The sequence below is a fragment of the Lissotriton helveticus genome, chromosome 1_1 (assembly GCF_964261635.1).
Source record: "Lissotriton helveticus chromosome 1_1, aLisHel1.1, whole genome shotgun sequence".
In the NCBI taxonomy this organism is placed as follows: Eukaryota; Metazoa; Chordata; class Amphibia; order Caudata; family Salamandridae; genus Lissotriton; species Lissotriton helveticus.
In genome coordinates, this window is record NC_136057.1 from 1,241,276,946 (window position 1) to 1,241,304,873 (window position 27,928).

At 44.4% G+C, this 27,928-nt stretch overlaps 1 protein-coding gene and 1 pseudogene across 2 annotated transcripts in view; one reads left to right on the top strand and one right to left on the bottom strand.

The window, feature by feature from the left end:
• TRMU (tRNA mitochondrial 2-thiouridylase) overlaps positions 1–21,936 on the bottom strand; it is a 314,142-nt gene extending 292,206 nt beyond the window's left edge. Inside the window, exon 1 of the mRNA XM_078679799.1 lies at positions 21,815–21,936. The gene's annotated coding sequence lies outside the window, so the exon portion shown is untranslated. The remainder of the gene's footprint in view (positions 1–21,814) is intronic.
• Positions 1–26,498, top strand: part of LOC144763769 (L-threonine dehydratase catabolic TdcB-like) — a 57,822-nt pseudogene extending 31,324 nt beyond the window's left edge. Inside the window, exons 4-7 of the transcript XR_013596258.1 lie at positions 1,242–1,371; positions 25,132–25,217; positions 25,740–25,829; positions 25,939–26,498. The product of XR_013596258.1 is annotated as an L-threonine dehydratase catabolic TdcB-like (transcript). The remainder of the gene's footprint in view (positions 1–1,241; positions 1,372–25,131; positions 25,218–25,739; positions 25,830–25,938) is intronic.
• Positions 26,499–27,928: the final 1,430 nt, after the last annotated feature.

The window sequence follows — 27,928 nt, forward strand, 5'->3', positions numbered from 1 at the left end:
TGTTTCCTGAATCTGGCAAGAGAAGCTGCACCGACTGTTGAGCTGAAACTGCTGCTTCTTGGGCTGGCAAAGGTCAGTGGGAGGGGACTGGGTAGTCGGGGTAGTTTTTAGGGCTCAGGGGTTGAACGGGTAGTCGGGGTAGTTTGTAGCTGTGAGGGTCGGGTAGGTCTCAGGGCAGTGGAAGGGGTTGGTGGAAGGGGTTGGTGTAGTTTAAGGGACAGTGAAGGGGTGGGGGGTCGGGGTATTGTTTGTATAGGGGCACGGTTTTAGGGACAGCACTGGGTGTGGGGCCCGTCAGGGTAGTGGCGACCTTAGCCAAGCATACCCCTTTACCATTCATGCCTATACCACGAAATTGCATGGTAAAGGAATGCGTGGTTAAGATGCATTTGTGGTTCGGGCTGCGTGATAGCGGCATGAGTGGTTTAAACATGCGTGCATCTATTATACAACCGACAGACAGTCCTAGATTTAGGATTATTCGTTTGTCTTTGGGACCGCTGCAAAGCATTTAAGGCAAAAAAGCTGGTGATGGGTGATAAGCTATTAATGATTGATTGGTGTTTATTTTTAATTAAGAAATTCAATTTAGGTTACTTTCTGGTTTGGGCAAGAGGTATGATTCACTGAGTGTTCAGTGCAACTTGGAGCTTATGGTCTTGAAGTTACAAGACCTTTAATGGAACTAGGTTCTTGTAGTATCTAACATACACTTACACAATTCATAGGCTGTTTTGCCAACAAATTCCTTGACTCAGTTTATGTCATTTCCATGATTAAAAATTAATATTTTAAACAGTAAATTTCAAAACGACGTTTTCTTTCTTTTTTATATCTTTCCTGTATGATCTCAATTTTTTGAGCTTGGTAATATATAGGTAAAAATCCAAGTGGTGAATGTTGAACTTAACCTCAACAGTGATATATGTTATTGTTGAAGAGTTATGGTGGGATGTATGTTGTTACAACGCGTGGTATTACCACGTGTACCGTTACAACGCAGGTTTTACAACGCAAGTCGTTACAACGACTTGCGTTTGGGGGCGCTGGATAGTGGAATAGTTTAATTAATTATTCCAACTCCAGTCCCTGTGGATAGTAGGGAAAGTGTTGGATAGTAAATTAAACTATTCCCTATCCTACAGCGCCCTCCAGCGCAAGTCGTTGTAACGACTTTCGTTGTAAAACCTGCGTGGTAACGGTACCGCGTTGTAAAAGATTTGTGGTAAAGGATGTTCCCTGTTATGGTGTGGATGTAGAAATGCTGCCTTCCAAATGTGTGAAAGTAGAACTGGATCGATACATCAAAGAACACAATATGATATATTTGCATTCCTTCGATGATCTAGACTCGATTGCCGGTTATGGAAGGTAAGTGAATGTTACCCCCACAGAAGCAAACGTTTCTTAGATATGATTCATGTTTAGCAGCTTCTTTATAAGCCATGGTCATTTATGTACAGATTGATGATGCCTTTTTCTACATATTACTTTATTACATCCATAAGTTTCACGGGAAGGTGTGGATGAGCTGATTAGACAACACCAACGTCCTATAGTAGTGGTGTGAGATTGCGTATTTAGCAAAGCAGACATTCACAAAAACCTTCTGCGTGCTGTAGGAATTAGTATTCAATCTTCAAGATGGCCAATGGTAGATTAGTAGGGAAAAATGATTTTTTAAATGTAATTTTCTGAATTTACTCAAAGAGCCTTCACGCTGCACTTCAAGAGATAGTGAATTCCAGAATGTGCCTGCAGGCAAAGAAGAGGATCTGTCATGAAAATCTACAGTCTCACTCTTGGAGATGGCTAGACGGAAACGGTGTTGAGAAGAGAGCTCTTTGTTAGGCTTATAATAAGAGAATTTACAACCCAAGAAGTAAGGAACTTTTTAACAGGCAACGCTATGGAAAATCACCATTGCCTGAAATATCACTCTGCTGCAAACTGGAAGCCAATGTAGTTGCCTCTATAAATGGTCATGTATAAACACTAAATTAACGAGATGGACAGCTGCATTTGGCACCAACTGTGATTGCTGAATACGTTTATCTGGAACTAACAGATACATAAAATTACCATGGTCCAGTCTATACCATTATACAAGGGGGATCTTATCGCCCAGTCCTTTGACTCGCATAAACACTGCAGCTTCACATGCCATTTCTTCTTCTTATTGCATTTACCAACAATGACTAATAATACTTTTATTTTTAAAAGGATTATGGCCGTAATTCAGAGTTTGGTGATTAGGATAATCCATTAACACTTTGGTCGATGTAGGAGGCACTTAGGAATGCAGACATGTTGCAAATGCATTGATATTTCTCCACATGTAAAGTGCTGCATGCTTGCTTTAGAAATATCTGAGTCTGTGATTCACCATTAGGGCACACGTGCAAGTTATGACTTTCTACATTATTAGATTATGATTAATGATTAATGATTAATTATACTTATACATAAAAGAGGCCTCACACTACCTTTACACAAGCCTTAACATTGAACTTTTTTCTATTTCTACTTTCTTGCACCTTTTCTTATCACAAATACAGTTATTTGAGTAAAACCGTGGGAGTGGAGAGTATGTTTCCTTACATTACATTTTAGTACCATAAGACACAAAGAACATGAATTCTGATATTAAAACCAAAGCAATCCTTAAATCTCAGCGACTTTGAAGTGAATGAAGATGTAAGTAAAGTATAGAATTCAGCTTATGAAACGAGCAACAGAATCATGGGGCAGATGTATCAAAGGAATTTTTACACGCAAACACTGCGATTCGCAAAAAAGCAGCGTTTACGACTGAAAATTCGCTAAATGGTATGTATGTAGAAAATTGTTTAGCAAAATTAAGGAATCGCAAAATTTGCGATTCCTTAATTTTGCGTAAGCATTTAAGGAATCGCAAATTGCGATTCCTTAAATGCTATGAATCAAGCGTTTGATTTTTGCGAATTCTCCTTAAGAAATCGCAAATTACCACCAACTTGAAGTTGGTGGTAATTTGCGATTTCTTTCACAAATGCACTTTTTGGAATTTGTGAAGGTGCCATATGGTGCACATACATGTCCTTAGGGCATGTATGTGCGCCATATGCGCACACATGTAAATTTGAGGGGTGCATCCATCAGGGTGTCCTTATGACACCCTTGAAATTATTCTCAATTTGTGATTCTCAAAATGCGAATCGCAAATTGAGAATAACTTCCCGTTCATTCCTGTGGGCCTCCTGGCCCATAGAAATGAATGGGAAATTATTCCTTAATTGCAAATTCACAATTTGCTATTCGCAAATTAGGTATATTAAGAAATCGCTAAACATTTGCGATTTTTTAGATACATACCATTTTGCAATTCTGAAATAGCGATTCTTAAAAAATCGCTATTTGAGAATCGCAAATAGGTATTTTGGTACATCTGGCCCCATATCTTTTACAAAAAACACAGACAATTCACATTCTCTGTGTGTTTCCAATTCAGGAGGTTTTGTAAGTAGAATTTGAAGTTGCTTAACTCTTAATTAGTGTAAGGAGAATTTTCAATCCTCTTTCAAAATGTGCAATCTGCCTATAATTGCTTAGATTCAACAAAGTCAGTACAATAGTGTGTCCCTTTAGACACTGGGCCTGAATGCGAACGAAAGTTTGAAAATGACAAGTGGTGATCTCCTTCTTTGCCTGGACGTAATTTTTCTTTTTACTTACTGGACTACACAAATATTCACAAAAGTGCACCTGGACAGTGTGCCAATAATAGGTTTACTTGGGAGTCCCTTTTTGAATTATTGGAAGGCATAATTCAGGTGAATTTTTTGCAAACTTATATTTACGAGCAAATGTAACTTTGTGAATGGGGCCCATGTGTTTCTTAAAAAAAATAGGAAATTGTTAAAAAGTAATGATAAACTTCTAAAAATGTTTTCCTTATGCCAAAACAACATATGTTCAGCCCCAATGGAATATCCTGAATTCTTAGGTAAATTATCTTTGGACATGGGAAGCCTCATTGCTGCTCCTTTTTTCTGCAAGAAGTTTTAATATATTTTAAGCAATATAATAGAATTTAAAACCCCCACTTATTCTGGATTCTATTTTCTTCGCAATCTTACAATGAAAAGGTATAAAAAACTGTAATTTTGACCAAACTTTAAAGCGTTATTCAGATTTGAACACAAGGCGAGTGAAACTTCAAGGAAAAACTTAACTGGGTTCAGAGAGTATAACATTTCCAATATTGCCAAACATTTTCTTTTGCTAAGGCTTCTTTTGTGACTATGAATGTGAAGGAGAAATGTCCCCTATGAGGAACGTGGCAGAAAGCTGATCTCCATTTGGATACACTGCTTCTAATGTACTCTCACCAAAACCCTGAAAGCTGAGTGTTAGTCAATGGATTCAACCGTAGCCTTACTGGCTTACTTAGGGAATTGAGCCACACACTGTTCATACCACAATCCTAAAGATCTTTTGTTGTTAGTGGCCTTTTGCATTACCTATCTGGCTTTTTAAAGCTTAACAAGATCTTGTCCTTGAAAGAGTTCCTTTTGTCTGTTTCAGCCCATGGAGGCATAGACCCCATCTTATGTGTTTGACTGCTCTAACACAAGGTTTGTGTCCTCAACCCAATACAGTCAAGATGTGCCGACAACAGTACATGCCCCACCTGCTTTAGGTGAACTCAAGCAAATGTTGTGACACTGGGTCTTTGTCTTCAGGCATAAGCGGGTGAGGTGAGTTCTGAGAGATCATTAGAGATTCCAACACTGAACAGACAGAAGGTTTGAAGATTCACAAGGTTCAGCCATAGACAGGATGCTTTTGCATCCGGTGGTAAACTGCATTAAAGGTATGAGGAAAAGACAGAGGCAGGTTGTTTGAAGCAAAATTAAGATAGTTTCCAGAAATGTTCTCTAGGATTGGTATCATACATAAATCCAAACACTTTGAATATCATCATATGAGGAACCATCTTTGCAGCCAAAATACATATTTGCCATGTGGAATGTTGTGATCTTACGCAACCTTTAAAACTGTTATATTTCTTGAACCAAAGCAAGTGTACAAAGCAATCACTACGATTATCGTTTGCCTACTCTTTTCTAACTAGACCTCTTCTGGGAGGCAGTTGAGTCATATGTGAATCCTTAATTAATATTCATGATTGACAAATAAGTTACTTTCCTCGCTGACATTCTGCATTTTACATATTTTTTATAACAGATGGATTCAATACTCTGAAAGTAATGCCTGTACTGCATATGTAATATTACTACGACGACTACTACTGCTACTTCTAATAGTAATAATAATTATGTGCACAAATACATCCATTCATTCAAACCGTTTTATTTTTTTGTTGGTCTGGCTTCATAGTTTGCCATCAACAACAAAAACATACCCAGATTGGGGCTTCAGATCAGGTTCCTTCTCCCATTGGTTTATTTGGGCCAGCAGCCATTGCTAGTAGAAACTCTTATTGACATTTTGGATCAGGCCGGATGAGTTGCTCAGTTTTAACAATAGCTCCAGACTATCAGCCGCGGTCGGTAGTGGGAGTACCTGCAGGGCGGTGACGTGGGTAAGGGGAGGGGCAGGGTGGGGGGTAGTAATGTATGGATTACGGAGCTTTACATGTAAGTAAACATAAAACAAATTTCGTTGCGTGCACTGCATCGCATTTGGGATGCAGTGCACGGAACGAAATTTTATTTATTTATTTATATGTTTACTTACCTGTAAAGCTCCGTAATCCATACATTACTACCCCCACCCGCCCCTCCCCTCCCTACGTCACCGCCCTGCAGGTACTCCCACTACCGACCGCGGCTGCCGACTATTAAGTGTGTTGGTCCACCTGCCTGAACACTCCTTCGCACCGCAGAGCATGAACAGTAAATAAAGGTCGACCACGAAGCTGGGGAACCGGGTTCAAGTCTCGGCAACGACGCTCAACTTCCTGTAATTCTGGGAAAATCACCTAATATACCTGTGCCTAACAAACATGAGAGTGTCCTTCTGTAACAAAACTGCTGCTCATGTAAAGCGCTCTGATACCTGATGCCTCGGGTCTAGTTTGTGCTATATAAAACTCTGAAAAAAACAAGAACAAAAAAAAGAGCATCCATGCACTGCAGTGGAGGTGCATTTGTGTTTTTAAAAGTATGTTGGCACTTGTTTTGGTACTGTACCAACAGCGATTTTGCACTAAATGTGTTCTGCTCCTAAACGTAATATGTGTGCATATAAGTGTTTTCACATTCCTGCTGATGTTGCACCAAGAGTGATTTCGTACAGTAATGAGATTTTGCATTTAAAAATATTTTTTTTCTCATGAATCTGATACCACGGTGGCGCCTAATCTGCACAAACAGTAATGACTATAAGTAATTTTGCACATACATGTAATTTGTGTGTCTAAATAATTTGTGGGATACATACCTAAGCTGATGTAGCATGCTGAGTAATTTTTCTTCTCAATATATTTTCAACCAACTGTGAGAGACACATTTAAAATCTAAAATGACATCTTGCTAATGCATCCCGCCTCCCTCCCGCTGCTCCCCTCCCCTACTTATGCTGACCCCTGTGCGGTTGTGTCGCTGGCCGCCGAAGGCGCGCCCGTCTGTGCCTGGACCGCGCGAGCTCCAAGGCACCAGACGCGGGTATGAAGCCAACGCCCTCCTCGCACTCAACACCGGCAGATCCTCCACCTGGTTCTAGGCCACCCCAAAGCGCACCCACAGACCCTTCACCTACCGTAACTGCAGCTACACCTGCCAGCACCCCCCAGCTTACCCCGCACCCCCCCACCAAAGAGGACCACAACCACCTCAGATGCATACTTCTCAACACCCACTCCGTCCAAAGGACCGCCTTCAAACTCTGGGACCTACTCGACTCAGCCTCTCCGGACTTCGCCTTCCTGACGGAGACCTAGATGAACTCCTCACCTGCTCCCGACGTTGCCATAGCCATCCTGGATGGCTACAAGATCACCCACAGGGACCGCACCAACAGACCGGGAGGAGGAATCGCCATTGTCCACAGAAATACCCTCAGAATCTCACCCAACACCAATGACACCCTCAGCACCCTGGACCACCTGCACTTCCAGATCCACATCAATCCCAACACCACCCTCAGAGGAACTCTCGTGTACAGACCCCCCGGACCTCGGCCACAATTCATCGACTCCATCACAGACACCGTCAGCACACATTCCTTGGCCTCCACAGACTACATCCTCCTCGGAGACCTGAACGTCCACCTCGAGAACACCAACAACAGCAACTCCACCACACTACTGGACAACCTTGACAACCTCGGCCTCAAGCAGCTCGTCACGACACCCACCCACCCCGCCGGACACACACTCGACCCCATCTTCTCTGCCAGCAGCCACATCTCCATCAGCCACACCACCGAATTCCACTGGTCCGACCACCGCTGCAGCCACTTCTCCTTCAAGAAAACCACCGCACACATCCACCAGCAAAGAATCCCCCACCGCAGCTGGAACAAGGGCACCGAAGACCAGCAAATCACCACCCGCGCCCGAAACCCATCTTCCGACAACACCAACACCAACGCAGCCACCCGCAACCTCAAGAAATGGATCGATGACTGCGCCTGATCAAGAAACCCACAAACAGACGCACCGACAGAAGAGCCATCTGGTTTACCTCCGACCTTCAGACATCCAAGCAGACCTGCCGGAGACTAGAGAAGATATGGCGCCACGAGCGAACTCCGGACAACCATGCAGCCCTCAAGACCGTCAGCCGCAGACACCACCAACTGATTCGAACAACCAAAAGGACCTCCTTCAAGGAATGCATCGACAACAATACACCCAATAGCAAAGAGCTCTTCAACATTGTCAAGGAACTCGCCAATCCCAGCTCCAGTTCCACCATCCCGCCATCACAAGACCTCTGCGACTCTCTAGCCACCTTCTTCCACCGCAAGATCGCAGACATCCATGACAGCTTCACCCAGACCCCTCCGACAGCCGACGACACCGCAGACTCACCGCCTCCCAATCACACCGGCCGCTTGATTTCCTGGAACCACATCAACGACGAAGACACCATCAAGACCATGAACACCATCCACTCCGGCTCACCATCAGACCCCTGCCCACAACACATCTTCAACAAAGCGAGCTCCATCATCGCACCCCAACTTCGTAAGATCCTCAACAGCTCATTTGAGACCGCCACCTTCCCGAAACGCTGGAAACAAGCAGAAATCAATGCACTGCTCAAGAAACCCAAGGCTGACCCAAAAGACCTCAAGAACTTCCGGCCCATCTCCCTGCTCCAGTTCCCGGCAAAAGTCATTGAGAAGATCGTCAACAGACAACTGACCCTATTCCTCGAAGAGAGCCACACCCTGGACTCATCCCAATCCTGATTCCGCAGCAACCACAGCACTGAAACTGCCCTCATCGCTGCCACCAATGACATCAGGGCCCTGCTGGACAACGGCGAAACCGCAGCCCTCATCCTCCTGGACCTCTCGGCCGCCTTCGACACCGTCTGCCACTGCACCCTGCGCACACGCCTCTACAACGCGGGGATCCGTGACAAAGCCCTGGACTAGATCACCTCCGTCCTCACCGACAGAACCCAGAGGGTCCGCCTCCCCAATTCCGTTCTTAAGCCACCAAGATCACTTGCATCAATCAGCCTGACTCTCTTCAATGTCTACATGACACCCCTCGCCAACATCGTCCGCTCGCACGACCTCAACATAGTCTCCTAGGCCGACTGCACCCAATTGATCCTCTCCCTCACCAAAAACCCCGCCACCGCCAAAACCAACTTACACGCAGGGTGAAGGCCGTCGTCGAGTGGATGAAGAGCAGCCGCCTGAAACTGAACTCAGACAAGACGGAGGTCCTCATCCTTGGCTCCACCCCTTCCGCCTGGGACGACTCCAGGTGGCCTGCCTCGCTCGGAATTGCGCCAACACCCACCGACCACGCACGCAACCTGGGATTCATCCTGGACTCCTCTCTCTCTATGACCCAACAAGTCAACGCCGTCTCCTCTTCTTGCTTCAACACCCTCCGTATCCTTCGCAAGATCTACAGATGGATCCCCACCGAAACCAGAAGCACGGTCACCAAGGCCCTCGTCACCAGCAGGCTGGACTACGGCAATGCCCTCTATGTGGGAACCATGGCCAAACTCCAGAATAGACTCCAACGCACACAAAATGCCTCCGCACGCCTCATCCTCAACATCCCCCACCACAGCCACATCACCGCCCACCTGAACAACCTGCACTGGCTCCCCGTCAACAAAAGGATCACCTTCAAGTTTCTCACCCACGCTCACAAAGCACTCCACAACACCGGACCATCATACATCAACAAGCGACTCAACTTCTACACCCCCAACCGCCAGCTCCGCTTCGCTGACCTCGTCCTCGCCACCGTCCCACACATCCACCGAACTACCTCCGGCAGCAGATCCTTCTTCCACTTCACCACCAAGACATGGATCACCCTCCCCATCCACCTACGACAGACCCAGGACCTACTGACCTTCAGGAGACTCCTCTCAACACCTGGCTGTTCGATCAGTAGCTGCTTCCCCCCCCCCCCCCCCCCCCAGCGCCTTGAGACCATAACGGGTGAGTAGCGCGCTTTACAAATGTCTGATTGATTGATTGATATTCTCTTAATACTGAGTGATTTTGCATCTAAATGTGACCCCACGCTCCAGCTAAGTTTCCACTCAGGGTGAATTAACACCTAACTGTGTTTGCACTTAAATGGGAATATTGGGGCACATGCATCAAGCAATTTGCGATTGCAAACATTGCGAAATGGCCTTTTGCTGTGCATGAAGGTTTTTGGATACACAATTTAGGTAATCGCAATACCTTGCGATTACCTAAATTGCAAATGCAAATAGGGAATCACAATTTGCGATTCCCTAATGCTTCGTTAATGCACATGCACAAAGCTTTTCCTAAATGCGAACTCTGCATTTCGGAAACGTTAATTAACATCAATTTGAAGTTGATGTTCACCATGTGCATACTTTGAAAAATGCACAAAAATGCATTTTTCAAAGTGCCATGTGGCGCACACATGCCCTAGGGCTTGTGTGTGCCTTACATGTGCACATATTTTTCAGGGGCGCCTCATGGCGGCCTTGGGGCCCCCAGGCACCCTTGCCTCTGCATTACCTAATTTGCGATTGCCAATCAGGTACTTGCCATTTGGGCAATGCAAGACCATTCTCACCTGTGGGCCTTGAGGCCCAAAGGAAAGAATGGAGTCGCAAATGCAAATAGAGATTCCCTAATTGCATTTGTGATTCTTAAGGAATCACAATTAGGGAATCGCTATGTGCTCTCTGTTTTGTTACATTTCATTTTGCGATTACCAAAAACCGATTTCTTAAAAATCGCTATTTGGTAATTGCAAAATGCACCTTTGATGCATGTGCCCAATTGTCCTTACATTTGTTTTAGAAATACAATTGTTTCCACACTCTGGCTGATGTTGCATAAAAGGTCCTTTTGTACCTAAATTAGTTTTTGCTCAAGTCAAGTCAAAATGCTTTATTCGGTTTGTAAAAAAATACAACCATATAGCAACAGGCATAATAAACATCAATAAAATTACAATTCTAGAACATGCTTCCATTAAAACGTATCATAATGTATCAAGATAAAACACGAAAACCCTATACAATTAATTCTGTATCTAGTGTACATTAGCAGCATTTGTAGAACGTAATCGCTATGCCTTTCTAAAAAGTGCATTTGACTATAATAATAACAATTATACAGCCTTTAATTATGTGCAAATATACAAATAAAGTGCTAAATATCATTGCCGTGTCAATATATGTGCAAATTAGCGAGTCAAAAGCAAGGTTCGATTACAACCTTCCTAAAGTGCAATATGCAATTAGCAGCACTTAATCAACTATATACACTAAAAATAAAATAAAGCACAGTGCAAGTGCTAAACCATTCTAACAGTTCATATTATGCAGTAGCAGCAATTTATCCGACATACATATATGTGCAAATTAGCATGATACAGTGCATGATGTCGCCAACATCTTCCTTAAAGTGCACAGTACATTTAGCAGCTAAAGAAATTCATATAATAATTGATTTTCTTACAGAAATACATTTTAAAATATAGGTGGCCACATGAAAACATACGTCTGGGGTCTCTAAATTAAACAGTAGTTGCATCGCTGATTGGATACCATGCGTATTATATTTTAAAAAGATGGGTTTCAAATAAAATTTTCTAAAAAAGGTATAAAAAATACAAGATAACATAAAATGACACGTGCTCTGTTTTGATTTACCGTCACATGGACACGAGCAAGTGCCAGGTTTTTTTGTCACAGGAAAGGCCACAAGGTGATGCACAATTCCTAAGCGGAGACGGGTTAGTACAAATCGATGGGAAGTAATACTAACAGTTGCAAGGTAAGAATGGAAACCTTCATTGGTGTTGTATTGCTGGTAAAGGTTGAATGTACTTTGTTTTTCATATTTTTCCATTCTAATCCCAGCTGTATACTTTAAAAAAGAGACCTTTAACTCCCGCTTCGATAATGTGGAACCCATTGTTAAGTCATTAAATATGTCCAGACCATACAATGTTTTGTACCAATGATATATATGACTCAGCCAGGGGATATTCGATCGGCAGTCAAGTTTGATACAATCGGTTATTACGTCCTGCGTAAACTTTGTCTCCTCCTTTGCCCAAATTGAACGCCATAAGGACAGGGGACGGAGGGCAATTAAATCATTAACATAATGCATACCTAGTTCCTTATGTGTTAACTCAGTTGAAACCGTGGCTGGAGCACTGATTAATCGTTTTAGAAACACATTCTCCTTGCCCTGAATCAATTTGGCACTCTGTGCATCATACCCCCAAACCCCGGCCCCATATATAGCTGAGGAGATACATCTTACGTTAAATAGGGTTAGCATTTCATAAATTCTGCGGTCCCCCAATTTGGCAGCAAATCTAAAAATACAGTTTGTATTCCTAGTCATTTTAAAAAGAACACTTTTTTGTTCGTTAATCCATCTCCCATCTCTTGAAAAGGTAATGCCTAAATAACAAAAACTGTTAACAGATTCCAATCTCTCCCCTTCCAGAAAAAAGGGCTTGCTTTTTCTTGATTTTTTACCGCACACCATGGTAACCGTTTTCCCTTTGTTGATTTTCAATTTCCTATTTTCAATAAATACGTGGAATTGATTAATTAAATGTTGCAGTCCATTATGAGTCCTAGAAAGGAGAACCGCGTCATCTGCGTATAAAAGGACTGGGATAGGGTTACCATTAATGATGGGAGCATCTGCATTAGTCTTTCTTAAAATTGTATCAACCTGATTTATAAAAAGAGAAAACAGTAGGGGGGCGAGTACGCATCCTTGGCGGATACCTCTCTTAACTTTAAAAAAGGGAGTGCACTCGCCATCTGTTCCAAACCTAACTTTGCTGGATAAGTTATTATACAGACGGGCAAGCAGATGGATAATTTCAATGGGGGCACCCATTTCCAAGAGAGTGGGCCAGAGCAGTGCGTGTTCCACCAAGTCAAATGCAGAACTCAAGTCGGCAAAGCACAAATAAAGATGACCAGGTTTTGCTTTGGTATACTTGCCGACTATGAGTTCCAGGTTCACGCACTGCTCCATGGTACCAATTCCCCTATGGAACCCATACTGGACTGGGGACAAGATGTTTTTCTCCTCAGCCCAGGCTTCCAATCTCACTAGTAGGGCTCGACTAAGGATTTTAACTGTCGAGTCCAGAAGTGAGATTGGTCGATAATTTCGGGCCTCCGACCTAGATCCTTTTTTGTAGAGGGGTATGATAATTGACTGGCCCCATGTCTGTGGTAAGCTATCTTCCACAGCAGCATTAAAATAACGGGTTAAAATTGGGGCCCATAGAGACGTTTCATGTTTGTAAAAATCCATGGGTACCCCATCAGGCCCAGGTGCTTTTCCCCCCTTACTGTTTTTAATTGCCTCTGTGACTTCACTCAAAGTTAAAAACAACTGCATTTTCTGCCATTTAAAACATGATACTGTGTCTGTATTAAAAGTAGACCCATCTGAATTAAGATCAGAGTTAAAAATCTCTGAGAAATGCGCAATCCATTCAAGGCAGCTAACATGGGAACTGACCTCAGGTGTATTATCATTCTTTAAGAATGGGCCATTAATAGTTTCCCAGAAGAGTTTATGATTTTTAGTTGCAGAGGCCATATCAAGTTTATACCAGGCATCATTTTGCAACTCCTTTTTCCTGGTTGCCAGGGCCAACTTATAATTAACCCGTTCTTCTCTAACTCTTTCTTTATCTCTAGGTTTACCATCAAGTACTCTTTTTAGCCTATTTAGGGTCTGGGCACAATGTTTGTCAAACCACACAGTTTTATTTATTTTAGGCTTTCTATTTCTTATTAACAAAGAATTTTCAACTGTGCATGTAATTTTCAAAAAATTAGAAAGAACGGCTGGCGCTTTCACATTTGGTGCAAGGCAGTAATCAACCTCTTTGGGACATTTACAAATAACATCCTTCGTTATTTTGTTAGGGTCAATTTTAGTCCATTTATTTCTCATGCCATTTGGTCTTACAGCAGAGATCCCATGGACAGATCTGCCGTGCACAACGGTTTTTGGGCCCCAACCCATTAACTCTACTGAAATGCTATTGTGATCACTCACAGGCTGCTCTATTACCCAAACATTGGAGAAAACGGATCCATTAGACACCAGCATATGGTCAATATTCGATTGGGCATCTCTCCCCCTAAATGTTGGGTACTTTTCATTATTTTTATTCTTTGTGCATTCAAGCAGCTCCAAATTTAATTTGGCTATCAGTGCGCTGCCATAATTACTGTGCGGGAAATGATTAACATGAGCACTGTCACCCCCTGCATATTCTTCATGATGACCACAAATCCCCTTCCGGGCGTGACTACAGGCTTGAATGTTAAAATCACCTGTCCACAGTATTGCAAAGTTATTTTTTGAAAGAGCAATTGCTGCTTCAATAGCACATTCAACATCTGGGACAATCTTATCCCGATTAGGACCCACAATATTATTGTAAAAGTTCACAATAATTAAATCCTTACCATGACTGTGTGTTAGCCGCAAGATAGACGCATGCTGACAAACTACTGTATGTCCCCCAACATAAAATTCCGTTAATTTTGTCGAAATCAGAGTCAACAGGCCTCCCTTTGCTCTGCCAGCCTTAGATGCTACTGCTGCCACGCTATAGGAGGTATAACCTTCCACTTGGATCTGTTCCCTATGCCATGTCTCTTGTAAGCATATTATATCATAACCACATGTAATAAAATTTTCCCAGAACGGGGTACAAAATTTTGCAACAATTCCCGCTATATTCCAGGTAGTAATTACAAGGGAGTCAGCATAACTGGCTCCTGTACCTTCAAGGTGGTTAGACAGAGATGATGCTTCTAGGCTTACTGTCGCATTAACGTTGACATTAACATTTGTCACAGTTACATCATTATCTGTGTCAATATCTATACATGACTCGTTATTGGGCAAAATTAACTTTGGCTCAATTACAGTTTTTACACAGTTTTCGTCCCCCAACTCTTTTTCCAAAATTACTGTGTCACCCATTGCAGCACTTTCGAAGTGCGGGGCCAAAGGTGGAGCATTCAGTCAATCATTCTCCTCTAATGAGTTGAACAACTGAAATCTATTAGAGATTGGAAGGGGGAAAAATGGGAGCAACATTAGGACAATTGATATGGGCAGCTCTTGGGTGCTGGAAGGTATGTGTAATAATTTGTCTTCCTGACTGATTCCTATAAACATAATCGAGTGAGAACAGCGTGGTGTTGTATTCATGATTCAATGGCATCGGTGCATGCATAATCGAATCTCTCGCCCATTCTGTAGTCCTAAAATTTATAATTATACAGTCTCCATTTATCTCCTTTTTATTTGGTCCCACTTAACCAACCCTCTGTGTAGTTGTAATCTCATCTGCCCCTCGTATTGGAAAGCCACAATTTTTCACCAACCAGTGCAGGGTTTTATTTTTTAGGGTTTCCTGATTTTCAAATTGGGTGGGCAGCAATTTAGGAACATTAGCGAGGATCGCTACATATGGTCTACATTCGGGTGGCAAATTAATAGTGGCAGGGATGATGTTGTTAATTTTGTGCCTTAGTACTGGCAAGATCTTATTATTATAGACAGGGTTGCTGGTACTCCTCTGACCCCCAATTACTTTCTGCCCATCTACTATGTTAGGGGAGATGGTTGCTGGCCTCTGCATTCCACTTACAGATGTTACCGAATTTGCCACCATAGTGGACGTACTTGGGATACAAGTTGCTGGGCTTGGTCTGTTTTTGCTCAGGCTCCCAGGATGTACATTAATTGTGTGGGATCTGGCTTGCGTGCCCAGATGTTCTATGACATCCAAATTAGCTATACCTAGTTTTTCTAAATTCTCTACTTTTTTACTTAAAGTTTCTAGAGATACCATCACTGGTGCAATATAGGTTTTTACCATTTTGTCAAGATATGTTACAAGTACCTCAACATTAGTTGGAGTTAGTATTTCCTTTGAATGTGTATCCTTTATGTGTGTGCTTCCACTATTCCAGTGTGTCTAACCCTCTTTTTCGTAAATTTCTGAGGTTTGTAAAGCTCTCTTCTTTTTCCTTCTGTATGTTTTATCCTGTTTGTTAATTATCAACCTTTTTCGACTTTGGGTAGATTTCCTTTTAGATGGTGCAGGGTCACAGTCAATTTCGCTACTTGACAAGCTGATGTCACTAGTTTGTGCAATTGAAATAATGGCATTAGTGTCACAAACATCCAATTCCCCTATGTCTATAGGCATATCATTCTGCGTTAGGGGCTGTGGTGTTATACTAGCTGACAAGTCAGGTGTTATTGACAGTCTATTCTCCCTAACACAGAACACAGTAGGTTCTAAAGGTTGCGCTACATCAGGTTGGATTAGATCATACTTTGGCAAACCTGCAAAAGATTCCAACAATAGAGAGTCATGGGATATCGTTGTTTCATTAGTAACACTAACATGTGTGGTGGTATTTTTTGGCGATTGACTTATTAAACACACACTAGCTCGTAAGGAAAGTCTCCTTTCTGTATGTTCAATAGCGTTTACAACAACCCCAAGTGTCTGTTGCAGCATTCTGTCAATTGCAGTTAAGGTGGGTAAAGGAGTTGGCACCAATGTTTGTTTTCTTGTAGCAGAACGTGTGTGCATAGGTGTTTTTCTTACCATCGCTCTGCTTTTGCTTTTACCCTCCATCAGGAATATAACAGACCGCTGATCTTTTGTAGTCAGACACAATGTAGGATTACCCTGGGTACGTAAGTATTTAAGAAAGGCCAAAGGGGGTAGCCCGACCCGGTCTCCTGCGGTCTCTGAGGGCCTCAGAGGGCCCGCCCTTTGCCCGGGCTTAGCCCGGCGCGTCCCGCGCGCGTCCTCGCGGGACGAGGAAGGAGTTCTGACTTTAAGCGCCTCCTGGCGCTGCTTGCTGACGCTGGGGGAGGCGACCTCGCCACAGGGCTGCTGGGAGTTGTGGTTCCTGGAGCTCCCGACCGGCGGAGCCAAGCCCGGCCAGCCGGAAGTGCTGGATGGAACGCTGCGGCGGAGCTAAGCCCGGCCGCCCCTCGGACCCTGGGGGCAGGCTTCACGCCACAAAGGAGCCTCGGGAAGCTGGAGGTAGGCTCAAATGATACCAGACGCACAGGGTCTGCCACTGGGTCCTCGGCAGGAGTTCTGACTTTAAGCGCCTCCTGGCGCTGCTTGCTGACGCTGGGGGAGGCGACCTCGCCACAGGGCTGCTGGGAGTTGTGGTTCCTGGAGCTCCCGACCGGCGGAGCCAAGCCCGGCCAGCCGGAAGTGCTGGATGGAACGCTGCAGCGGAGCTAAGCCCGGCCGCCCCTCGGACCCTGGGGGCAGGCTTCACGCCATAAAGGAGCCTCGGGAAGCTGGAGGTAGGCTCAAATGATACCACACGCACAGGGGCTGCCACTGGGTCCTCGGCAGGAGTTCTGACTTTAAGCGCCTCCTGGCGCTGCTTGCTGACGCTGGGGGAGGCGACCTCGCCACAGGGCTGCTGGGAGTTGTGGTTCCTGGAGCTCCCGACCGGCGGAGCCAAGCCCGGCCAGCTGGAAGTGCTGGATGGAACGCTGCAGTGGAGCTAAGCCCGGCCGCCCCTCGGACCCTGGGGGCAGGCTTCACACCACAAAGGAGCCTCGGGAAGCTGGAGGTAGGCTCAAATGATACCACACGCACAGGGGCTGCCACTGGGTCCTCGGCAGGAGTTCTGACTTTAAGCGCCTCCTGGCGCTGCTTGCTGACGCTGGGGGAGGCGACCTCGCCACCGGGCTGCTGGGAGTTGTGGTTCCTGGAGCTCCCGACCGGCGGAGCCAAGCCCGGCCAGCCAGAAGTGCTGGATGGAACGCTGCGGCGGAGCTAAGCCCGGCCGCCCCTCGGACCCTGGGGGCAGGCTTCACGCCACTAAGGAGCCTCGGGAAGCTGGAGGTAGGCTCAAATGATACCACACGCACAGGGCTGCCACTGGGTCCTCGGCAGGAGTTCTGACTTTAAGCGCCTCCTGGCGCTGCTTGCTGACGCTGGGGGAGGCGACCTCGCCACAGGGCTGCTGGGAGTTGTGGTTCCTGGAGCTCCCGACCGGCGGAGCCAAGCCCGGCCAGCCGGAAGTGCTGGATGGAACGCTGCGGCGGAGCTAAGCCCGGCCGCCCCTCGGACCCTGGGGGCAGGCTTCACGCCACAAAGGAGCCTCGGGAAGCTGGAGGTAGGCTCAAATGATACCACACGCACAGGGGCTGCCACTGGGTCCTCTGCAGGAGTTCTGACTTTAAGCGCCTCCTGGCGCTGCTTGCTGACTCTGGGGGAGGCGACCTCGCCACAGGGCTGCTGGGAGTTGTGGTTCCTGGAGCTCCCGACCGGCGGAGCCAAGCCCAGCCAGCCGGAAGTGCTGGATGGAACGCTGCGGCGGAGCTAAGCCCGGCCGCCCCTCGGACCCTGGGGGCAGGCTTCACGCCACAAAGGAGCCTCGGGAAGCTGGAGGTAGGCTCAAATGATACCACACGCACAGGGGCTGCCACTGGGTCCTCGGCAGGAGTTCTGACTTTAAGCGCCTCCTGGCGCTGCTTGCTGACTCTGGGGGAGGCGACCTCGCCACAGGGCTGCTGGGAGTTGTGGTTCCTGGAGCTCCCGACCGGCGGAGCCAAGCCCGGCCAGCCGGAAGTGCTGGATGGAACGCTGCGGCGGAGCTAAGCCCGGCCGCCCCTCGGACCCTGGGGGCAGGCTTCACGCCACAAAGGAGCCTCGGGAAGCTGGAGGTAGGCTCAAATGATACCACACGCACAGGGGCTGCCACTGGGTCCTCGGCAGGAGTTCTGACTTTAAGCGCCTCCTGGCGCTGCTTGCTGACGCTTGGGGAGGCGACCTCGCCACAGGGCTGCTGGGAGTTGTGGTTCCTGGAGCTCCCGACCGGCGGAGCCAAACCCGGCCAGCCGGAAGTGCTGGATGGAACGCTGCGGCGGAGCTAAGCCCGGCCGCCCCTCGGACCCTGGGGGCAGCTTCACGCCACAAAGGAGCCTCGAGCAGCTTTAGGTAGGCTCAAATGATACCACACGCACAGGGGCTGCAGTTTTTGCTTTAAATAGTAATTTTTTTTTATCCTTCTTTACATACACCTGTGATTCTGCTCCTATATATGGTGTGACAGTTGATGTACTTTGCGTGTCTTTCCACTTCTGTTTTTTTTTGCACCTAGTTAGACATAAATGTGATGTGTGCTTTTAAATGTTTTCACCATAATTTTGATGTTGCACCAGGGGTGATTTTTCTGTCAAATCTGAGGTCTTATTGATGCTACGATTTACATGTAATGAGACTTAGTTTTGCTGCAAGTTAGGGGAGCTTGGGAAAACAAGCATTTGCAATGCAACAGGTCTCGGATTCACGTGAGTTTAAACTATGGGCATTGTAAAAGACAATGCCTTTTATTTGTTTTAAAAACGAAAAAGCATAAATGAAAGGCAGTGTCATTTACAATGCCAATAGCTCAAACTCACATAAATGCGAGACCTATTGCATTGCAAATGCTTGCTCACTATTGCCAGGCTGAATGCTACACACAGTTACATTCTCTATACCTGATGTCCCATGTAATAGCACCGGGTACAGCGTCGGATTGGTAACGCGGACATTCGGGCAATGCCCGAGGGGCCGGTGTTCGAGTCCCTGCTGTGGGCTGCTTTTTTTTAGCAGTCTGGGGGCCGATTTGGGCGCTGTCTCTACTGTTCGAACATCCAGCGGCCCAGTGGGTGTCTGGGTGGCCTTTCTATAGGCAGATGGGCGCTCATTACCTCCCATTTAGCAATAGGCAGAGGTGTCACTCCCTTTGTCTCGCTGGCAGGCCCATTAATGTGTGCACATACTGAGCGGGGCAGGGGGCCTGAGTAGAAGTGGCCTCACTTATTTCCAGGTGTATTTCAGCAGTGTAAACTAACGTGTACATTTTTTTTATTCCTCCCTAACCCCCGCCCCGCTTTTTTTTTTTTACGATTACGCCGAAGCTGTCATTTAAGGAAAAGGCATTATGCAAATGTGGGCCGATTTTTTTTTTGCGTGCCCGGGCCGATTTTCAATCCCAATCCAACCCTGACCGGGTATATGAGGTGTCTGTGAAAAGAGCTGTGTGGCGATGGGAGGCAGCCTCTGCATTAACTGTGTGATTAAGATGGACAAAGAGTTCCGATCTACCCGTAACCGAGAGCTGAAATTGTCCCAGGAGCCTCTAACCGGTGAATAGCATTTTCGGGGGAGGGCTTGCGCAGAGCCACACACATATGCACTCCATCCTGTGCCTCATGCCCTATTGTTGAGGATTCGGCATGGAGGGGGGTTGTGAGGCAGCGTCGGCTGCCGTGAAATGACCAGGATCCTAGTGTGTGCGCAAAATAAAAGCCTAACAAAAGCAAGGTGCAGGATGCTATTATTAAAGCGTCCCACGTTGCAAACATAAATATATATATATTTTTTTTGTTAAATTAACTGGCATTACCTTAATTTTAAAAAGAAGACGCGCTGGCGCTATTACTGATGTGCCGCGTTGTAAGAAAAAAAAAACATACAATGTTAACACAAACAGCACATCGTGCATGCTTCTGCAGCTAAACAAATAACTCATTAATTAAGTGAATAGTCCTCACCAACTGGTAATAAAAGCTGCTGAGTACCAACACAAGTAAAAGGTCCAGTCCTCATGGGAGGTAACAAATGCAGACAAGGCGATACCATGGAGGGACTATTTACGAATTAGAAGCCAGCATTTATGAAGGACAATGACACAAACCAATGTGATATATGGGCCGAGAGTGGACGGGGCTTCAAAGCCATACTCCACTACTGCATGCCTTGCAACAGCTCATGCGCTGCCCAGGTTCGACCTAAAAATGGGCACAGACATAGGAAGCACAGAAATAGGGGAATTGCACAGAGACATGGCACAAATAGGCTGCACACATTTGTGGATGCCTGTGTTGCTATATTTTTGCATAGTAAAGCCAGACATATCGGCTTTGCCATTGTTTGTTTAACCTTTTTTAGAAAGAAATGAAGTTTACCAGCACTGCCAGACCTAAAGACAAAGATACATTTATTTTTGATAGTTCTGAAAACAAAATATGAAATCAGTTATTAAATACAACAAGCCTTTGCAATGCACTAGGTCTCGCATTACCTAAAGTATGAGCTATTGGTGCTGCATTATTATTTGCAATGCTAATACCTCAAACTATCAGTAATGCGAAACCTATTGCATTGCAAATGCTTGTTTCTTTTGCAGTTTGTCCATAAGGATGGTGGTATACTTCTCTATTTCTTGCTGATTGAAGAGCATTCCAACCTATATTAAATAAAGCTTGCTGCTTACTGTTACTTGCACTTACCTTTAAACATGTCTTTATTTTGAATTGTGACACCACATGCATGCAACGGAAAAAAGTGAAGCTGTAAGTCCCTCATCGCTATGTGCTGTTCTTGTTGCTGAAAATCTAGCAAGGCTAAAGGTAGTACACATGATGGGGCCACCTAGCAGCTATTCAGGATAACTCACTGACCTTGCCAAAAAGTATTAATGTTATACAGGCCGATGTCATCAATGATTCACTACCCTGCAGTGCAGAGGAGGTGTCTCATGTTATCCCTTTAATCTCAGCTGCAGTGCTGAAAAATAATATATATGGAAATATTGTACATTTTTTGCATCTAATTTTTTTCCGGATTAAACTACTTAAGTGAAATATTTCTATTTGTAATTCCTTAGAATGGGAAACATCATCCTAACGATCACCATAATGCAACACAAACATCACTCCCCCTCAATCAGTACATGTCACTGTGTGTGGGAAGGCAGAGGTTTTGAAAGTGGTAAGCTTTCTGCTGGCACTGTTTTGGGTAACCGGCCCCCTCGGTATTCCTAGTTGTTAACAAAGACCACTACATTAACATATCAGGGATGCTGCGTCTGTTTTAAGGCCATTTCTAGCCAGCTACGCTACAAATAAATAGGGTCACTACTTACATCATTGCTACTTTAGTCAACCGGTAATAAAGTATCACACTGCATAGCATAGAAATGTCATACATAAGCCCAGAAAGACCTGGAAATGTCACACATAAACAAACTGAAAACTTGGCAGCTATACGAACCTAAGGTCGATGCATTTCAGTGAGGCATGAGAGTCGCTGGTTCTGCCGGGGGCACTCGCATTTTACATTACGCCACTGCAAGGCATGAAGCAACAGCAACATGATGATTCACATGTGCAACCGCCCAGCCTGCAAGAAGACGGAAAACAGGTTTCTTTCACCACAAAACAAGATTAATTACACAAGCCAAGGGGTTGTGAAAAGAATTTCAATTAAGTGTGAACAGAAAATGTGGCTTTGTTGGAGGCATCCATAGTGAATAAGAACAGATGTGGAGTGCAAACAGAAGATTCTGATAGTCTATCGGGATTTAAACATTTGAAGACCGCTCCCTGCTTGAGCCAAGGAGCTTGTGAACCAGTGGATAGGGGTCGTGGAGAAAAGGCAACCGGACAGAAAACAGAGAAGTCAAAAAGAAAATAGCGGCGCACGAACCCGAGCAACTGAAAGAAAATTATTTTAAAACAAGCACTAGAATCCGAACGTGACCACGTGGCAATCAGTAGCTGCAAGCAGATGCCTTCTTCCGGTTCCAAGGGGGGGGGAGCATTGTTGAACAAGCCATGCGGGCGCGAAAGTGAAAGGGACCATGCTACAGAACAGATGGCTCCCTGGGAGTCCCTGCTCGCTCCTGTAAGTTGCAGGCCGCCACACGCCCGAGTGACGGTCTATAGTGATTGCAAGAGGCCCTCTCCTAGCGCAACGCATGCGCGTTACGATAGGCGAGACCTAAAAATGAAATGTATTCTGATTAGTGACATAGAATGTTTTGCTCAACCTCAATACTTGTGGTAAATGTTTTAAATTAGTTTAAAACAGACGCAACAGAATGTATAGGGATGAAGTGAAAATAACATAGCCTACTTAGTTTGTAACCCTGATGATTGGAAAAGCAACCTACGTTTCTTCGGTGATTCATTTCCCACCAAACTTTAGATTTCACTATGAGGTACAAGGAAAACTGATAGCCCCTTTCTAGGCCTTTCCGGACAGATGTAAAAGATCTTCTGTGCATGAGTACCCTCCAGTGAATAGAACTTGGAGAGTCATGCTTGAAGTATACAAATCCTTTCAGTGGCATGGAAAATCTGTGTCCTGTTTATTTTTGTGGATTAACCTCTTTTACCAATAGCAGCCACAAATGTTATCAAGCACAGTACATAACTTAAATCTGAAATTGAAATGTACCCTCTCTTCTCATACATGGTCATCATCTCCATAGCCAAAACGACCTATAACAAATAAATGATTATGCCGAATCTGAAAAGCCATCAAGGTCATCATCAAAGCCGTCAGGCGTTACCTGAGTTTGATCCCAAATGCACTTATCTGGCAATTGCAATGCCAGCAATCAGTTATTCACCAAGACTAGGCAAGATCTAGAACCACCTCAATAGCTCAAACCACTTTAGTGCTACAGCTTCCATCCCTCTATGCTATATCCTGACCTGATGTGGACTCTTTTGAATTCCATCCTATTAGACTTAGCATCCTTAGATTCAATACAAAATGGAACAACATTCTCACTTCCACCATCATTAAACATCTCGGTAGAGAAGCACTCACACCAATCAACATACCAAATGCATTCCTCGTGCAAGACATCTTTTCCATTGCAATCAAAACAGAAAACCTCTCACTGCTCCTGAAAAGAGCAACCTTCAATCATGAACAACCTGACAGCTGACAATCTTTCACAAACCTACCATTCTTTAAAAACTAAATTAATTGGACACTCGGTATTCAACCAAAGACTTAGGGCCTCATTACGATGGCAATGGGACCGCAACCATCAGGCTGTCAGTGGCGGTCCCATCACCATCCGACCCTGCAGGACCACCCGCCGCATTATGATGGCCGGTGGATAGAGGGAGGGCGGAGAGACTCGCTCGCTGTCATGCATCCAACGGGCTCAGGGAGCCCATCAGACAGTTAGAGGGACTGCAATCTTTACAACAGTGGTGGTGCCTGCTCAGGCACCACCGTAGGGATTACAATGTCCCTTTCCACCGGCTCAATATGATGGTACCGTCCGTCACACCTTTAACATGTTTTTGTTTTTTCAACAACCAAATCCCAAAGCAGAATTTTGTTTTTCACAAAAACGAATAGCCTTCTTACTATGAGAGTTGCTTCATAATGTGGATGTAATTTAAAAATTTTTACTGTACCTTACCGCCACGTTTTTCAGGACAGTCAGGGAGAGTAAAAACTGGCCATTTAAAACCCCATTCTAATTTGGGCAGGCGGTCGAATGGCTAAGTCTCCAAAAGCCCTTATTCCGTTGGGCCATTTTACACGTTTGTCAGTGATGGAGACAGATTAGCTGACGTACATATATCTGGTAGGAGGACCTTTAGTATGGTGGAGCTGATCCTCTGTCACTGTTGTGATGAAGTGCCCTCTCCAGCAACAACCTCTAAATCAGCCCCTATGGTGGCCACGGAATATTTGCCATTGCTGACATACTTAAGGTCCGCACATCTGTAAATCAGGCAGGCAGTTGTACAGTTTGGCAGAGAACAAACCCTCTCTGCCAAACTCTAACTCGGGCCCTTTTTCATTCCAGATAGAATGTTAGACTTCCGTCATCATCGAGTTAGTGCAGCAACTATATTGCTGGTTTTGTGCTGCTCTGGAACTATGCAGACACCGCAACTGCTAAATATATTGTGCATGCAAACTACTCTTTATCGTTTGCCTTTATGACTGTCAGGAGAGGAGATAAGCTGGGGCCGAGTAGCTGTCTTGAGAGTTTCATCAATGCTTCTTCGAGGGACAATGCTTTTGCTTTGACCACTTCTTTCTGTTTTAGAAAGGAGCCCTTGGAATCCATGTAAATACCCAAATATTTATACGATGTCACAGTTTACATTTTTTTACCATTGAAGAACCACCCGCCATTTTGCTTCTTTCGATTGCCAAAGGTGATAGCTTTTGTTTTTGAGAGATTAAGTTCCGGAGCTTTACTTGATGAAAATGAGAGCAGCTGATCAAGGAGTCTATGTAAACCGACCATCGTGTGGCTAAATAAGACACGATCGTCGGCATAAAGCAATTACAAATTCAGGATCCTCCAAGCTTGGGAGGGTGAGAGTTGACGTTGTCTAATAGATGGGATAAATCGGATATGAAAAGGTTGAATAGAAGGCTGGCCAACACACATCCTTGTTTAACCCCACGTGAGGTCTGTATTTATCTTGAAACATGTGAACCCTCACCAGCTTAATGAGAATCCAAGTGTTTGAATGGAGTTGGATTATAGATTTTAACAAATCACTAAGAATTCCCCATTTTTGTAATTTGTGCCATAACAGGTCCCTGGGCACCCGGTTGATGGCCGCTTTAAAATCAACGAAGCAGCAGTGTAGTGACATTTTCGAGGATGCTGCTTTCTCCATGAGTATAGATAGGGCCAATAGGTTGCTAGTGGTACCTGATTTGGCCACAAAGCCAGTCTGATTAAATGGCAACTGCTGAGTTTTTAATGCCCAGGACGACAGATCTTCCAACAGGAGGCTCTCGTAGTATTTGGAGTATACATCCAGGAGTGCTATCATCCTATAGTTTTTAGGATCGGCGCTTCTGCCTCCTTTAAAAATAGGGAGAATTATAGCTCCTTTCCACGATTCTGGTATGTTATAAGTGTATCAGCAGTGCAACAATAAGGGTGCCAGATGTTCAGTCCAAAGCATGGGATTGGCTTTGAACAGTGCCTGTGGAAGCCCGTTAGGACCTGAAGCCCCGTCCGACTGGGCACTACTGATACAGCGAGCAATATTTTGTCTCATGTATGTATGAGTGGTTGCGTAGAGTGTATGGGCCCAATCGCATTGCAGAGAGTTTGAAAATTGATTTCTTCATAATCAAGTTAATTATTTGTGCGGAACAAAAACTCTGAATTGTACCATTTTTGTTTCGACAGCGTGCACCATGTATAGAAGTTTTATTGATGGGAAACCTGCATCCATGGATGCAAAAAGCATTGCAGCAGGATTAGCCCCACCATTTGCAGGTAAGATTGGTTGCATTACCCAGACCACTGGGCTAACAACTATTCAGCACTAAATTCCACTGCTGTCACAGTATCTGTCGGAATAACCTTTTCCTATGTTTTTTCCTAGGCACCATCGCATTTGGCATCTGCAAAGAACTTGTTGAGAAAGTGATTCTGGTCTCCGATTAGGACATTGTAGAGGCGATGTCAGTTCTGTACCGGGCAGGGTTGGTTGTCGAGCCATCTGGGTCAGCAGCATTTGCTGCAGTTTTAAAAAATAAAATTCCTGACATTAGTGAGAAAACAGTGGTAGTTGTGATATCGGGGGGCAATATTTCACCAGAAGAACTCAGTAATATTTTTATATAAATCAATATATTTTACCCATTTATTCATTCAAAATGTGTTAATTCATTAAATATTTACGGACGCTTTTGAGAGATTGTATGATTTGATATACAGACAGCAGTATCCCATCAAGCACTAGCAAAGCCAATTGGTCTGGTTATAGTGTGCTAACACATGCACACACAGGCATGCACAAATTCTCTGGGCACACTATACATCTACAGCATTTTACAGCCAGAACTATTGGGTTTGTCAATACTAGGGTGAAAGTGCCAAAAATGCATTGGTTTCTGTACAGACTATATATATGTTATGAGTTATTAAACATGACAAACAGTGTGATGACTGAGAATACTTTTTCACATGTAAAGTAGCTCCCCTTGCATTCCATTGGAAACATTTGCCAGAGGGTGGAATGATACACCAGTCACCCAACAGTATGGGAGACAGAGCTACTCCTCTGCGTGGAGCTAAAGCTCACTCAATCTCTGTTTTAAAGATAATGGTAAAAATGGTTCTAACTGACAGTTGCGTTGCCAAGCCAGACCTAAAAAGGCATTAGAAGTTAAATATTTTCCTTGTTATTGACACCATTTCATGGGAATGCATCAGTTGTTTTTTCCTTGATTAATCTACAGTATCGTAATTGAGTGATAAAGTAGTGTTAAACTAGTTAGCAGATAATTTTGACATATTTAGGATTGCGTTTCAGCATTTAAGTTTGAAATTGAAATTGCATTTACACAGTGGCTACTTAGCCTTGATGAAGTTTCTCTATTAAATTAGCTGACTTTGTAAAGATTTTAAGTAAAATGATTGATGTTAAATTAGCAGTTTTCATATATGCAGAGGTGATCTGCATTAGTGTATGAGAGCAGTAGCCTGCCAAGTATTTATCCAAAATGAGATACATTTACAGACAATTAATTTGGAAGGCAATCATTTGCGTGTTTAAAGACTTTGGTTACAATCTGCTATCTAGAGGCTGCTGTTGTGTACTAAAATTGGAAGCCCCAGACCAAATATATGAGCAAGAAGAGATGGACAAAATTCGAGTTTAAAAAGATTTACTGATAAAATTGGCATTTTGCAAAATTTAGAAACTAAAAACATACCTGTATTAGAAACAAGTAATATAATAGAAAATGCAAACAATAAACAGTGTAAAACACTTCCAAAGAGACACGTATCAACCAATACACAACTAGTAGAAGAAATCTTTCGCCTAACTTCATCACTTTCAATAAAATATGTCCAAACGTAAGATCTGTAAAAGAAAAATTATCAGAGAATATCAATGTTCAGATGCTGTTTCAGACAGCAACATGACACATCACCCTATGGCAATGTCATTGATCTCTGAACATGTACTGGCGAAGTCGGTCTGACTCATTGGTACCATTTTAATCTTACGATCGCCTAAGTGGATGGGAGGTTGGTGGGCTGTGGCAGAGGAATAGCTGTATCCTTGCAGGGTGGAGGGAATAGTGAAATCGGTAATTGACCTGCTCTTGGGTAGGGGTGATAGAAGCGAAGAGTTAGCCTACATGCCAGTGGTCCATCTATAACGGCGGATCACGCCCTGATTAGGCATTCCTCTGACTCTATGTCCTGCCGTACCCATCAACAGTAGATGAATTGTCTCAGTAGTTATTCTTGGGGAGTTTTATATGAGGAGGTTTTACTTGCTCTCTGGTGTAGTGATAGCGTGTTGCAGAACATTAAGACCTGTGCTCCGAGGGGCATATTAGCAAGAACCTCGTTAAAAG